We start from the raw sequence: 14,712 nt of genomic DNA, 5'->3' as shown, positions 1-14,712 counted from the left end.
CCCCTGGCTGTTTGATGAATTTTTTGAATTTGGTGCCCTTTGTCAGTGTGACATAAGTGGCTATAGGAAGGGGTGCAAGGCTAGGACAAATACACTTCGAGGGGATGCAGGGGGAATACTGACAGACCCTAGTGCTATATTAAGTAAATGGAGGGCGTATTTTGAGCATCTATTAAACGTACACCAGGAAGCAGGAAATGAGCAGGCGCACGAAATACATACAGCAGAACCCCAGATACCTGAACCGACGTTAAAGGATGTAGGAGATGCAATCAACAAAGTGAAAAACCATAAAGCACTAGGATCAGATTGCATAACTGCAGAATTAGTTAAAAATGGGTGACAGAAATTGGTGGAAGAAGTTCACAAAGTGATAAGTAAAGTATGGAACTCAGAGATGATACCTGAAGAGTGGCAGGAGTCGATTCTGATCCCAATTTTTAAGAAGGGTGACAAAATGGATTGTAGTAATTATAGAGGGATATCGCTATTATCAGTATGTTCCAAAATTTTCTCGAATATTCTGCTAAGCAGGCTTACACCATATGCAGATGAAATTGTGGGGAATTACCAAGCTGGCTTTCGGAGGAACAGATCAACTATAGACAAAATATTCACCCTGCGTCAAATTTTGGAAAAGAAATGGGAATACAATAAACCAGTTCATAATCTTTGCATACAATTTACAAAAGCATATGATTCAGTATTGCAATCAAAATTGTACAGAATTCTTTTGGAACTTGGAATACCAAAGAAGTATGTTAGACTTATAGAAGCGAGTTTAAAAAACACAAAAGGTAGAGTACGCGTGGGGAAATTGGAGTCAGAAAAATTTATAATAAAGACGGAACTTAAGCAGGGAGATGCCCTGTCTCCGCTACTCATTAATTTAGTCCTAGAATATATTGTACGAATGGCAGCATATAATTTAGAGGGTGTGGAGTTAAATGAAAATATAAAGATAATAAGGGTATGCAGATGATCTAAACATCATTAGCGGTAGGGAAGTATCTGTAACAGCAAATGCGAATGCGTTAATCAAGGCTAGTAAGGATGTAGGTCTAAGGATAAGTGAAGAGAAAACTAAATACCTGGTTACTACTAGAATGCCAACAGAAGTAGATCAGGAAATAAGAGTTGCAGACATGCAGTTTGGAAAAGTGAACACATTTAAGTATCTAGGCGTGGACATCACTTCGAGAAATAAGATTGAATCCGAACTGAAGTAGAGATTAGGGGCGGGAAATGTGTGCTACTTCTCACTGAATAGATTACTTTCATCACGGATATTGTCTAGGAATTTAAAGATTAGAATATACAAAACTATTATTCTACCAGTAATGCTGTATGGGTGTGAGACATGGTCTCTCACTGTGCAAAATGAAAATCCGTTTCGAGTATTTGAAAACAAAATTTTTAGGAAAATTTTCGGAGTAAAAAGGGATAACATTAGCGGAGAGTGGCGAAAACTGCATAACGAAGAGGTTCACGAACTCTATTCAAGCCCTGACATAATCAGTATTATTAAATCACGTAGGCTGCGATGGGCGGGTCACGTAGCTCGAATGGATGAGGGCAGGGCAGCGCGCAGAGTACTGGTAGGGCACTTAGAGGGAAAACGTCCTGTGGGGAGACCGAGGCGTAGATGGGAGGACAATGTGAAGGCTGATTTGAGGAACCTAGGTACTGAAGGTGAATGGAAGGAAATAGCCCAAGACAGGGACAGATGGCGAAAGAACGTTGCTGCGTTAATAGACTCTCGAGTCCAGTATGACCAGTGAGTGTGTGTGTGTGTGTGTGTGTGTGTGTGTGTGTGTGTGTGTGTGTTGTCAGTGTGACAGCATCATGGTCGATAACCGCAGTATTCTAGATGACAATTTCTAAAATATCGGGCCTGTTTGAAAGCAGTATCTCTGTAGCGCGCTATGCTAAACTCCAGCGTTCTATGTGTTGTAATAGTCTACATGATATTTCCTTGTGATTATTCAATTCCTTTGCTACAACATTTCAAGCTCATTTATTTATTGGAAATTAAAAACAAAACTAACCCTATTGCCTTATCAAGGTAACTAAACATTTATGTTCGACAACACGGTCCCATACCACTGCCTTGCTCATGTTTTTGATGTATCGTTGTGTAATTCAGCTTCATTTCCCGTGAAATTGTTGAGAGTACAGTGACTGCTCAGACTCCATTTATTCCGACACATCTTGATGAATAGGCTAAGAGTTCGACGGAGCGTCAAAGGAAGCAAACAGGCTATTTTCATGTCCCATTGTACTTGAGCTCGACGAAGTGAAAGGCATTCACCACACAGTACAAAGCATTGAGTCGAACTCCTTCTGCGGTATCTGTGAGTAGAACACCAACAAAAGCAGGGTGATATGAAATGGAAACAAGGAGACAAGTGGAGCAAAAACGGCTGTCTGAAATACTGCAACGGTGGGCGTGCTTACTGCAGTTTATACCACAATATTTCTCTCTCAAACTGCTAAATGTAAAATTCAGTTTATTTCGTACTTACCAAATCCAGCAGTAAGAGCAACACACCGCCAACGCAAGCTGTGGCGTATACTGCAAAGTGGAGCTGCAAGAGAACAAATGTTAGAGTTTTAGATTTTTTAGATATAATAGAAAATGAGTAAACCAATCTAAAAGAATCGAATAGTAACAAGGATGACAGTATGCGAAGGTGACAAATTTAGTTGACATAGACCGCAAAATCAAAGGCACATAGTGTTGGGCAGATTCACCTTCCACATCAAACGTGACACCTTGTGACAGAAAAGAAATTGTTGTTATATGCAGTCTAAGAATTGTCCACATAAATACTGATAAAAAGGGACATTTGTTAAAATTAAAACGCTGTGGTTCTGTATCACTGAAGAGGATGTTGTACAAACACTAAAGAATATGATAAACACAGTCACCTAAGAACAGTTACACTGTACAATGCTTTAAAAATTAAGGATTATTTATCTCTTAGAGTAGCTCCTAGTCCCATGAATAGGTCCGTCGCGGAATGTATCTGCCGTTTCATCCGTCTTCGTAAAAGGCAACTTTGAAATATAAAGCGCTTCTTTATCTTACTTCGTTTTAAGCAATACATTTTGTTTTACACATTGTCACACAAATGTTCAGCTCGCATCATTATGTGACATAATGGTATCAGGTGTAACGGACATTGTCTGACACCAAGAAAAATAAAAAAAGCAAGGAATACAATGTCTAAGACACAGAATCAAAACAGGGCTTATGGCCTGTATCTCTTACATTTAAACCTGTTTATAGAAGAGAAACAAAACAACAAAGAGAGACGATACCATTTGTAAGAAACGAAATTGACACTCCACTTCTGAGAGAAAGAAACAGAGTACAGTTAAAGCACATGCAGAAGTTTCGTTTATAGGTACGCAAAACGAAACAAAAGTTAATTTTTTCTGTATGAACAATGTGACTGCAATGTGTGTTTTTAACACTGTCGCACAGTATAATAATTAGAAACCTGGTTTAATTGGCAAAATGTTGAACTTTGCGTTTAACACTAAAAGTAAGTGTAGAAACAGTGGAATAACTACTCATCATCGTCTGTGCTACATGCTAATGTTAAATTTGTGAGGATACCATTCATTGGAAGCATATCACTTAAAACAGAAAATCTGTTACTATGTGGTTTTCGGTTAGGGTGCATCAGGTAACAATTTTTCTACGAAGAAGAAATGAAGAATCAGTTAACATGACTCTGATGGAAGAAAAAATATGGTATAGGTGCACTAGAGGAAAACGTCTTAAGGAATAAAATTTCTGCTTTTCACTTATAGTGCACGTCATTTACGACGGCGGCCGAGTTTAGGTTCATTCTGCGCATCTAACGTCACAAAACACAGTCAGCCAATGAACAGAGAGCGACGTTGCCAGAGCTCGACTGCAGTGCACAGCACAGACGAGTGTCTTCGGTTTTAGAAACGTTCAGACATAAATAAAGTAATTGAACAAAAGCTTTCTTTTACATAAAGTTTGGAAAAAGCATTCTTTATACCATTTGATTCATATTCTATTAATTAATTAATCCAATCAAGCAATAAGCCTCCTAATTCAGGCGATAACAAGGAAAGGTGTTTGTATCATTCTCACAAACCGCTTGTTGGCAATAAAGAACAGCTGTAATTGATTATTTCCTATTGTACTTCGATGAAGCGTGAGTAATTCAGAGTCAAACCAACAGTGTTTGTCGGTATTTTGCGTGATATTTTATAGTCCTCCAGGTGTTCTATTGAAGGACGAGCTACGTTAGCGTAATGGTTAAGGTGTCTGACTGCTGAGCGAAAGGTTCTGAATTCAAACCTTGTTCGGTGCTTAATATCTTCTTTATTTAAAAACAATATCGAAGTGTCTCACTTCATGAATTTTATTCGTTTGAATGTAATTTTTCGAAATTTGTAGTGCTTTGTCTCTTCAATATAATCGTAATAAGTTTTCTATTTTTCTAATTTTGTCCTCCAATATTTCTTTTCACAGCAATTAAAAACAATGGAAAGGCACACATACAATATTCATGTTATCTGTTTTGTTTGTGTATCTTCTCTTCCGCAGTCGCTGTTTTACTATTCAGATTGAGATATATTCTTTTGTGACAGTATTAAAAGTATTATTTAGAGCAGAATTTCGGCTCGTACGTTGCCGAGCTACTTGATTGTCTAACGCAATTCTTTGCTTCGCTGCTTTGGCAACATCATATTTAATGTTTTCGTCGACTGATCTCTGCTTTGGCAAGTATTTGCTGTCCGTTGTGACAAACACAAATTGTTTCGTGCAATAGTTTACTACATGTAATGCTACACACGAACTGTGTTGAACATCGAAACAAAATTAAGTCATTTATGGGGGGAGGGTATCAGTCAAGAAGATGTGTAAAAATCAAATTTTTGGGCCAAATAGTTTTTGTGAAATCGAATGATAAGTGTGTCAAAGCAGTCGGAACATCATGTGTCTGCACAGGCGAGCAATGCAGTGATGACAAAATCGCGCACAGCGCGGAATGCGGGGAGCACGTCTCTGTAGCAGCGAAAGATTTAATGCGGCCGTGGTGGCTTTACTTCATAAACTGCGCGCTCCCCGCTAAACGTAAGTTTGCGAACTATACTATACTATGGCGCTGCTTCTATTGGCGCGTGCGTCGTTTGCAACTGGCAACGCAGCAGTCTCCCACGTCTCTGCAGGCATGCGCGAGCCGCCAAGATAAAAGAATTGAACTATAGCTGAGAATGAATCTAGAGGCTCAGATACTGTAGATACGCATCACCATGGATAACCTGCCGGGAACGCAGGTTGAAAGGATAGGTGTGCTTAGACAAAACATTCGCTTGTACATGGACGCGAAAATTCAATCTCTCCAACATAAAGTTGGAGGCGTACGCAAGGAACTAGAGACGTATTGTCAAACCCTTCTGAGACTGAACAATACACTGAATGATCGGGTTAATGCAACCGAGAAGAAAGTAGACGGCTTAACTGAAAGGGGAATAGTTGTTATTGATAACGGGACGTTGTACGAACAGGTTAACGCAATTGAAAAGAAAATAGGCGACTTAACCGAAGGGAAAATAGCTGTTACCGAGAAGGGGGAGCAGCATAAGAAAAAGAAGGGCAGATATACAAAAGCTCACGCTCCACAGAAGTCCGATTAGCATACACCGAGATGTCGAATAAGCATAAACTCATCGAGACACAGAAGGCCGTTCGCGAGAAGTTACGGTTGCTGAGGTTAGGGAAATCTGAAGCAGGAGCAGACACTGCGAGGAATTTTTAAACCAGTTCCTGAATCTCTCGATGAACTCTCAGCGAAATTAGGCAACGACGACGATGACGCTATTGCCGATTTCATTAACTTTCACAGCGACGCTGCGTTGGACAAAACATTCGGTGTTAGTGGTGCGCAATCATACATATTGCGCTCACAGCCTGCAACTTTAAATGAAAAAACAATACAGATCATCGATAAACAGTTTCAAAGAAACACGGTCTACTGAACGTAAACCGGCATAATATGAACTATTTTGCAACGGAAAATCCACGATGGCTGCGACAAGTGGAACATCAGCGACCTTGCCGGGTTAATGTATGGTGCGGTATTGTGGGAGGAAGGATAATTGGGCCCCATTTTATCGATGGCAATCTAAATGGTTCAATGTATGATGATTTCCTACGTAATGTTCTACCGATGTTACTACAAGATGTTTCACTGCGTGACCGAATGGCGATGTACTTCCAACATGATGGATGTCCGGTGCATAGCTCGCGTGCGGTTGAAGCGGTATTGAATAGCATATTTCATGACAGGTGGATTGGCCCGCACGTTCACCGGATCTGACGTCCCCGGATTTCTTTCTGTGGGGAAAGTTGAAGGATATTTGCTATCGTGATCCACCGACAACATCCGACAACATGCGTCAGCGCAGTGTCAATGCATGTGCGAACATTACGGACGACGAACTAGTCGCTGTTGAGAGGAATGTCGTTACACGTATTGCCAAATGCATTGTGGATGACGGACATCATTTTTAGCATTTACTGCATTAATGCGGTATTTGCAGGTAATCACGCTGTAACAGCATGCGTTCTCGGAAATGATAAGTTCACAAAGGTACATGTATCGCATTGGAACAACCGAAATAAAATGTTCAAACGTACCTACGTTCTGTATTTTAATTTAAAAAACCTGCCTGTTACCAACTGTTCGTCTAAAATTGTGAGTCATATTGTTCAAATGGCTCTGAGCACTAAGAGACTTAACTTCTGTGGTCATCAGTCCCCTAGAACTTAGAACTACGTAAACCTAACTAACCTAAGGACATCACACACATCCATGCCCGAGGCAGGATTCGAACCTGCGACCGTAGCGGTCGCGCAGTTCCAGAGTGTAGCGCCTAGAACCGCTAGGCCAGTCTGGCCTGCGAGCCATATGTTTGTGACTATTACAGCGCCATCTATCACAAAGCGAAAAAAGTGGTCCAACTAAAACATTCATATTTCTTTACGTACTACACGAATATGTAATAAAAATGGGGGTTCCTATTTAAAAAAAAAGTGTTGATATCCGTTTGACCTATGGCAGCGCCAACTAGCGGGCCAACCATAGCACCATCTGGTTTCCCCCTTCAAGCTAGACAAGTTTCGGTCTTTGTAGTTTTTTCGTTTGACGCTTATCTCGTGAGATATGTGGCCCGATCGCGATCAATGGATCACCCTGTATATGTAACTTACGGTCGCTCGATCATAAAAAGGCAGGAAGGAAACAGAAAAATAATAATTTCCCAGAGAAAAGTCCAAAAACCTGGTTCGTGTAAAAGAAACTAGAATCCTACGTCAAGGTCAAACTTAGTTAACGGTGAACCCCAACACTCTCAGATAAAATCCGAATAGAGGTAATGTTAGTATATCTCGTGGCTACCTGAAACGATGGCAACTTGATTAAAATAAAGCAGTCATCGTTGGGGGGGGGGGGGGCTGTGTAAACCCTCATTACATATCTGGTCTTTTTTATACTAAAATTTATTCGAACTGGCCCTTTTCTTTCACAACTATTATATAAACCCAACGAACGTAGTGATGAAGTCTTTAGCGTCTGGGAGTCTTTATGTTCGAGATTTTAGCGTCCGAGCTTCTAGCGTTTGAGTCCTTAGTATTCGCGTCTCTTAAGTTCGCTTGCTAGTGCATGTGGTCCAAAAATTCGAATTTTTTTCCGTGTTAAATCAATATTTAGAGTTTTGTGAACAAAATGGTAGTTAAATGAATCGATTGGGACATCGGGAACACCTTTAAAAACAAATTTAAATACATGTATGTATGCGGCCTTGGACTCCAAAGGGTTTGCAAATGTGTTGGATAAAATGCCTTATGGAAGAACTGTAAAAATTGAAAAGTTAAAGTGTGTTGGTCATGTTCAAAAGAGGATGGGCACACGTTTACGTAAGCTAATAAAAGATATGAAGGGGGAACTCAGTGATGGCAAACCAACTGGTGTCGGGGTCGTCTTATTAAGGAAGATGTGAACAAACTGCAGCTCTATTATGGATTAGCCATAAGAAGGAATCGAGACGATGTTGAGATCATGGTTCAAATGGCTCTGAGCACTATGGGACTTAACAGCTATGGTCATCAGTCCCCTAGAACTTAGAACTAATTAAACCTAACTAACCTAAGGACAGCACACAACACCCAGCCATCACGAGGCAGAGAAAATCCCTGACCCCGCCGGGAATCGAACCCGGGAACCTGGGCGTGGGAAGCGAGAACGCTACCGCACGACCACGAGATGCGGGCGTTGAGATCATGAAAAAAGCATTACGGCCTACCTTTTTCCACAAAGCTTGTACGGATGACCATCCACGGCATGCTCTCTGCGAGAGTGGTGTAGACACATGGCGTGGATACAAAAAAGCAACAGCAAATGGTGAGACTTATAAACACCCTCACTCCCTGCCATTTGAGGTATTGGAAGCAATTAAGCCCATATACAGGGACCTAAGTTACACTTAACTATTGTGGCGGTGCTTACATTGAAAGACACAAAATGTTAATGAATGTTTCAATTATGTGATATGGGAACACCTGCCTAAAACTGTGTTTGTTGGTTTCAGTACCATGAGATTAGGTGTATTAGATGCAGTTGTTTGCTTTAATGATGGAGCAGTTAGCAGATCTGACGTTTTAGAGTTGTTGGGACTAACTCCTGGTTTCAATACGAGACAAGCACTAATGGCAATTGATTCCTTGAGAGTGGCAGAAGGCGAAAAATGGGTTCTTGCGGCAACTAAGGGGGCCAGAATAGCAAGGAGGAGCAACAAAAGGAAGAGAGAAGATGAGGAACACACAAACCAAGAATATTATGCAACTGGAGGTGAGTAACAGATGAAATGTACCTTTACACTGAACTTCCCAAGAATCAAATTTTCTGACATGTTTATTTTATGCAATAAAAACCAACTATTTGAGCTAGCGGTCTGAGATTTTTTGTGATATTTCAGGCTACCATTTGGAGAAAAGTAGACTACAAACAGCAGCTTCTTATCATCAGGAGGAAAAATACATCCTTATTAATTATAAAAAAATTACCTTAAATTTGATTGTCTAATTTATGTACTTATAGTATAAAAACTATTGATTGAAATCATTTGATTGTAGTCTACTTTTTAGATAACAATGTCATAAATGTGTACACAAAGTTTTAGCATCTAAGAAAAGTAGTTAATAAGTCTATAGACATCAAACAGAGACTGGCAGGAAAAATTCTAAATTACTGACTGACATCAATGTTTATATAATAAAGTTTATACCACAGATTTTCTGGTTATTCTTCTACCAAAATCTTCATCTTTAAAATACTTTCATTCTCCTAAAATTTCTTTGTATTCAGAGTTCACATTATGTAGTTAGACCCTCATAAACTTTATGAAATTCGTACTGTTTTTCCAGCCGTTCGCTGGAAAGTTACCTTAACTTCATGTGTCACTGCGTGAAATGCCTAACTTCATTGGAAGCTGAACTAATTAAAAGTAAATTTCTGTTCGTTTAATTTATTGTCAAAAGTACGAAAAGACAGAACTGAGATAACGCTAACATCCAGCAAAACTTCTCAATCGATAAAATATCGATATCATTAACTCCAATTTAAGAATTTTAATTTGTGCCGAAGCTACCACTCAAACATCGCGTCGCCACTTGACTTTCGATTTTAGACCCTGTCTGGACGTTTATTATCGACCTAAAGTGTGACTATTTATATAGTAGTGAATCATATGAAGGAAACTGTTTTAATAAAAACCAGATTGAGAAAAAACTATAGAGTCCTACGATTTCGAACAGAGTATCACGAGAAGTGAACCATGTATTGAATTATCTCTGGACGATAATAACAATAGTTTATTCCACATTAATATTAAAGGGAATAATTTTCAACGGGTAAAACATCGTACTGTGTTAAATGAATCTTGTGTCCTTTGAAGGAATTAATTCGGTGTATATGTGCTACACTAATCAAAGATATCAATTCATTTTGAAACGGAACCGGCCGCCTAGTATTTGTCAATAAACATCTTTGGTAGCAACCGCCAAACAACGCAGCTAGCCGATAGTAATAGTTTGAATCGAAACTTATTAACGAAAGAATCATTAAAAGATTTATGTAACCCCGAACACACACTCAAATTAGTGCAAAGAGCGGACATTATCAACAAATATTGACAGCAATAACATAGTGTTGTGTCGTCTCGCTTTCACGTATCTCGTCGAGGTGAAGGATACTGGTTGGACACAGAAAAAGGACATTACACTTTCGCTGATAGTGGAAGTGCCAACAGGCAGCAAGGCGTCAGATTCGGGAAGTGACACTGGTCCAACAAATACCCCCTGCTACACACTGTCACGTGGCTGGCGGAGTTTGGACGCAGCTGCAAAACGTGTATCCAGCACTTTTGTCACATTGTATAAGCGCCGAAGCTAGCGCGAAAGCCATCGAAATAATGTTACACCAGACAAGATGACACACGGTGTTTATTTCTGGGAAGCAACATAATGAGCGGAGTGGAACTGGATTCTAGTACCTGCTTCAAAGCAGTACAAGAAATTGCACAGAATAAATATTTCATTGATGATATAGATTAACGTATTGTTTGACAAGATTTCTGTGATATTATGAACAATAAAAAGTAATGTCTTTCCAAAACAATTCACACCTTATGTCGCAGAGAACTGGACTTACACCCTAACGATGAAGCTTTGAGAAAAAGGCGTTCCATCTATGGGAATAAACGAATCGTTACCTGTTTTCCATACTCACTGCGCAGTGAATGAATGTTGAAGCGTGACAGTGTCTGATGATTAAGTGGTGTCACCGCCAGACACCACACTTGCTAGGTGGTAGCTTAAATCGGCCGCGGTCCATTTACTACATGTCGGACCCGCGTGTGGCCACTGTGTGATCGCAGACCGAGCGCCACCACAAGGCAGGTCTCGAGTTACGGAATAGCACTCGCCCCAGTTGTACGACGACTTTGCTAGCGACTACACTGACGAAGCCTTTCTCTCATTTGCCGAGAGACAGTTACAATAGCCTTCAGCTAAGTCCATGGCTACGACCTAGCAAGGCGTCATTAGCCTTACATAGTTTGATAGTTATCGTATGAAATGTCATCAAGAACGATGTATACAACAAGGATTAAAAGTTAAGTATAATAGCAGCTACGTACTTTTCTTGCTACCATTTATTACGTATCCTGTTTCAGACCTTTCTCTGGCCTAAGTGAGATTACGCGTGCCTTTCGGCTACTTCAGTGTGGCGTAGCTGTCTTGTTGCGCCACAACAGATTATTGTCAAACAGTAGTGGCAAACAACGCTTCACTGTAGTGAATGCAGAATTTCATTTCGTGATCATTTGTCCAAAAAATGGTTCAAATGGCTCTGAGCACTATGGGACTCAACATCTGAGGTCATCAGTCCCCTAAACTTGAACTATTTAAACCTAAGGACAGCACACACATCCAAGCCCGAGGCAGGATTCGAACCTGCGACCGTAGCAGCAGCACTGTTCCGGACTGGAGCGCCTACAACCGTTCGGCCACCGCGGCCGGAGATCATTTGTCCTATGTGACTATAACAGGACAACTTCGGTCTATCATGTAGAAATGGACATAAAAAATAAAAAATACATAAAAAAGGAAAGCCGAAATGTCGACAAAGCATAAGGAGCACTAGCCTTCTACTCTTTATTTCAATGGAAAAATTTTCCAAAAAATGGTTCTCATATACTGACGCCATATAATCTAGAATTAAATCTTAAACAAGTGGTTGGAATCTTGCAAAGAATAGGACCTTGATAATAATACGTCAAGCATCCCGCTCCATAACCAGAATAAATGACGGATTTTGCTGCTAATAAGTAAACATCGTCTGTCACTTTACCTAATGCAAGCATTTCGACGAAACGCTACTTCGGTGACTTGGGTGTCAATCAAGCCGCTTGTAAATTCTAGAAGCTTTTCAGTTGCCCACACAAGACTGAGTGGACGTTCGTGCAACTCTTTCCACCAGAGAAAATAACGGAGTTCTCTACAGACCACGTAGTCAATTTCGTTCAAACCATCAGAAGACATGAAAGACCGTGTATCACGTTTAAAATGACTACTGAGGAAACTGAAAACATAATAAAATCAATTACTTTTGAATACGTTGTGGCAGTAAACAGTAATCAATGTGTTACAAATATTTATTATCAAAAACAGTCTTGATCACAATTTATTTATTACGGTGACCGGTTTCGACCACTACTGTGGTCATCTTCAGACCAATGAGTAAGAACCTCCTTCTGGTGGTGATGACCGCAGTAGTGGTCGAAACCGGTCCCCGTAATAAATAAACTGTGATCAAGACTGTTTTTGATAATAAATAATAAAATCAGTCGGCATAGATACTAACAAAGATTCTGCATTATCGTCTGATATTGAAATAGCAGACGATGAATCAGCCGGCATCGCTGAGGAAAATGTTTGCATCAGTAATGAAGGTAGTCTTATGGTCATTGGCTGAGAAGCACCCTTACCAGCTAACGTGGGAAAAACTGCGCGTTCTGTCTCTGTGGCACGTAATAACGCGTGGCGCATGACAGCACTTCACTAGGAACAATACGGTGTGTACCCTATTGCTACCTCCTGTCTCTGCTTCCCGGGCGTATAACACGACGGAGCTTCCACCGTGACCAGACGACCATTTCGCTTTGCCGCGTACTACGTTGTGGTTCAAATGGTTCAAATGGCTCTGAGCACTATGGGACTTAACATCTGAGGTCATCAGTCCCCTAGAACTTAGAACTACTTAAACCTTACTAACCTAAGGACATCACACACATCCATGCCCGAGGCAGGATTCGAACCTGCGAGCGTAGCGGTCGCGCGGTTCTAGACTGTAGTGCCTAGAACCACTCGGCCACTTCGGCCGGCAGTAGGTTGTGTACTGTTGACGTAAACTCTCTGCTCAAATACATTGTAAGACCAAACAACAAGACATCGTTTCTTGTTGAGTGAGTCAATGTCCTATGGATATGCTCTTTGGTTGAAACTACTTCATGAAACCTAGTGTAAAGCAAGGAAAAAGTAATATCGCTAAACCATGGCACATGTCCGCCGCTTTTCCGGGCGTTAACATACACAACTCAAAAAAGTCATATCTGATTATTAAAATAATTTTGGAAAGACATAGTAAAACTACTAACTGGAATTGTAATTGCCGCTTTTACTATAGTTACTACACGTACTTCATGTATACAACAGATTATCAACGCAATGAAAACCAACCTGTATTAGTTTAGATTAAACGCACTGTTCAGATATGGTGAAGTGATTCTCCTCAAGTTTATAGGTATTGGGCCACAGTATATGAAGAGGAATGTATTTCCAGCATCATATTTATTTACAACCTACATATTTAGTACATATTTGTATTTGGTTGTACTGACGAAAGTAACGAATTTCAGATTGCGCGGAACTTTCGTACTTAAGCCAGACGGCAATTAGGAAGACCAATTAAAATTGTAATTGCTGTTTTCAGTCATGCGTAGGTACATCATGCACGGCAATAGAGTAGGGTCACCTAATGGTTCTCGATAGCCACTTTTAAGATGACTCTGTTTGTTTCAGACATAAGCGTCTCCCTTACCAGGCAATGAATAGCGGAGTGTAATGTTGTTTAAGCCATGGCTAGCACTGGACGGTGATATGCCATAACATACGAATGGCTGCGTTCGGGAAAGGTTACTGTGTGCTGCCATAACGCTATTGCAGAGATTACTGAACTACTTTAGACGTCGGTGGCTTCCAATGGCATCACCGTAAGTTATTCAATATGTTCCACACTAAATGATAGTAACGAGACTATACAAAAGGCAGCAATCATAGAGGGTAGTGTAAGTCACGCGCGCGCCGAAAGCGATTCCGGTTGCTGCTGCTGTAGCAAGTTATCAGAAATGTTTCCGCTCGGTTGAATATTTAACGAGGGACACAATGGGCAACTTTACAGTCGCCGTACGGTCTCCACGGTAAGCGGAGAGCATTCTGCACATCAGTCTACACGTCTCCGAGCTGTCTTCGCTGCGTCTCATCTCGATCGACACTGAAGGTATGAGTGGTGACAGTTCGTCATCATCTTCGGACAGTGATATTGAAATATTAACAGCCTCTTCGGACAATGAATTATTGCTAACTGCTTTGGGCACATCTTTGTATCCTCAATATTTACAAGCTAATTCAAATTCGATACGTTGTCGTGATCTTAATGAACAAAGACCAGACGTGTGTTGTTTATTCAGTGAATTACCAGTTACATTGCATGAGGAACACACTCAAGAAATAAGACAATTATCATTTGTAAACAAACCGAAAGTACTTTGTGCTACTAAGCCTGGGTACAAGCAGTGGGTCGAGGAACATTCACTTACTTGTGTTCATAAAGTTGATGTGTATGAAGACGAAATGATTTTATCAGCAAGAGGATCGCATCAAACATATCTGAAATATCCTAATGTTTTGCACACAATATTAAACTATGCATATACCACAGCTGGTAATTGGACGATTCAGGAACTAGAGAAAGAATTTAACTGGGATGATTCACATTTCCGACACTCTGATGTATTTTTTAAGTATTTGCATGAAGTGAATAA

General features: G+C 40.3%; 1 protein-coding gene across 1 annotated transcript in view; it reads right to left on the bottom strand.

Annotated features, from left to right (window-relative positions):
• Positions 1 to 14,712, bottom strand: part of LOC126416167 (synaptotagmin 1-like) — a 986,421-nt gene that overhangs the window by 681,609 nt on the left and 290,100 nt on the right. The window contains exon 2 of the mRNA XM_050083735.1: positions 2,526 to 2,588. The gene's annotated coding sequence lies outside the window, so the exon portion shown is untranslated. The remainder of the gene's footprint in view (positions 1 to 2,525; positions 2,589 to 14,712) is intronic.

This window comes from Schistocerca serialis, chromosome 8 (genome assembly GCF_023864345.2).
Source record: "Schistocerca serialis cubense isolate TAMUIC-IGC-003099 chromosome 8, iqSchSeri2.2, whole genome shotgun sequence".
Classification (NCBI taxonomy): Eukaryota; Metazoa; Arthropoda; class Insecta; order Orthoptera; family Acrididae; genus Schistocerca; species Schistocerca serialis.
Note: the sequence above shows the minus strand (reverse complement) of the source record. Positions and strands in the feature narration are given on the sequence as shown.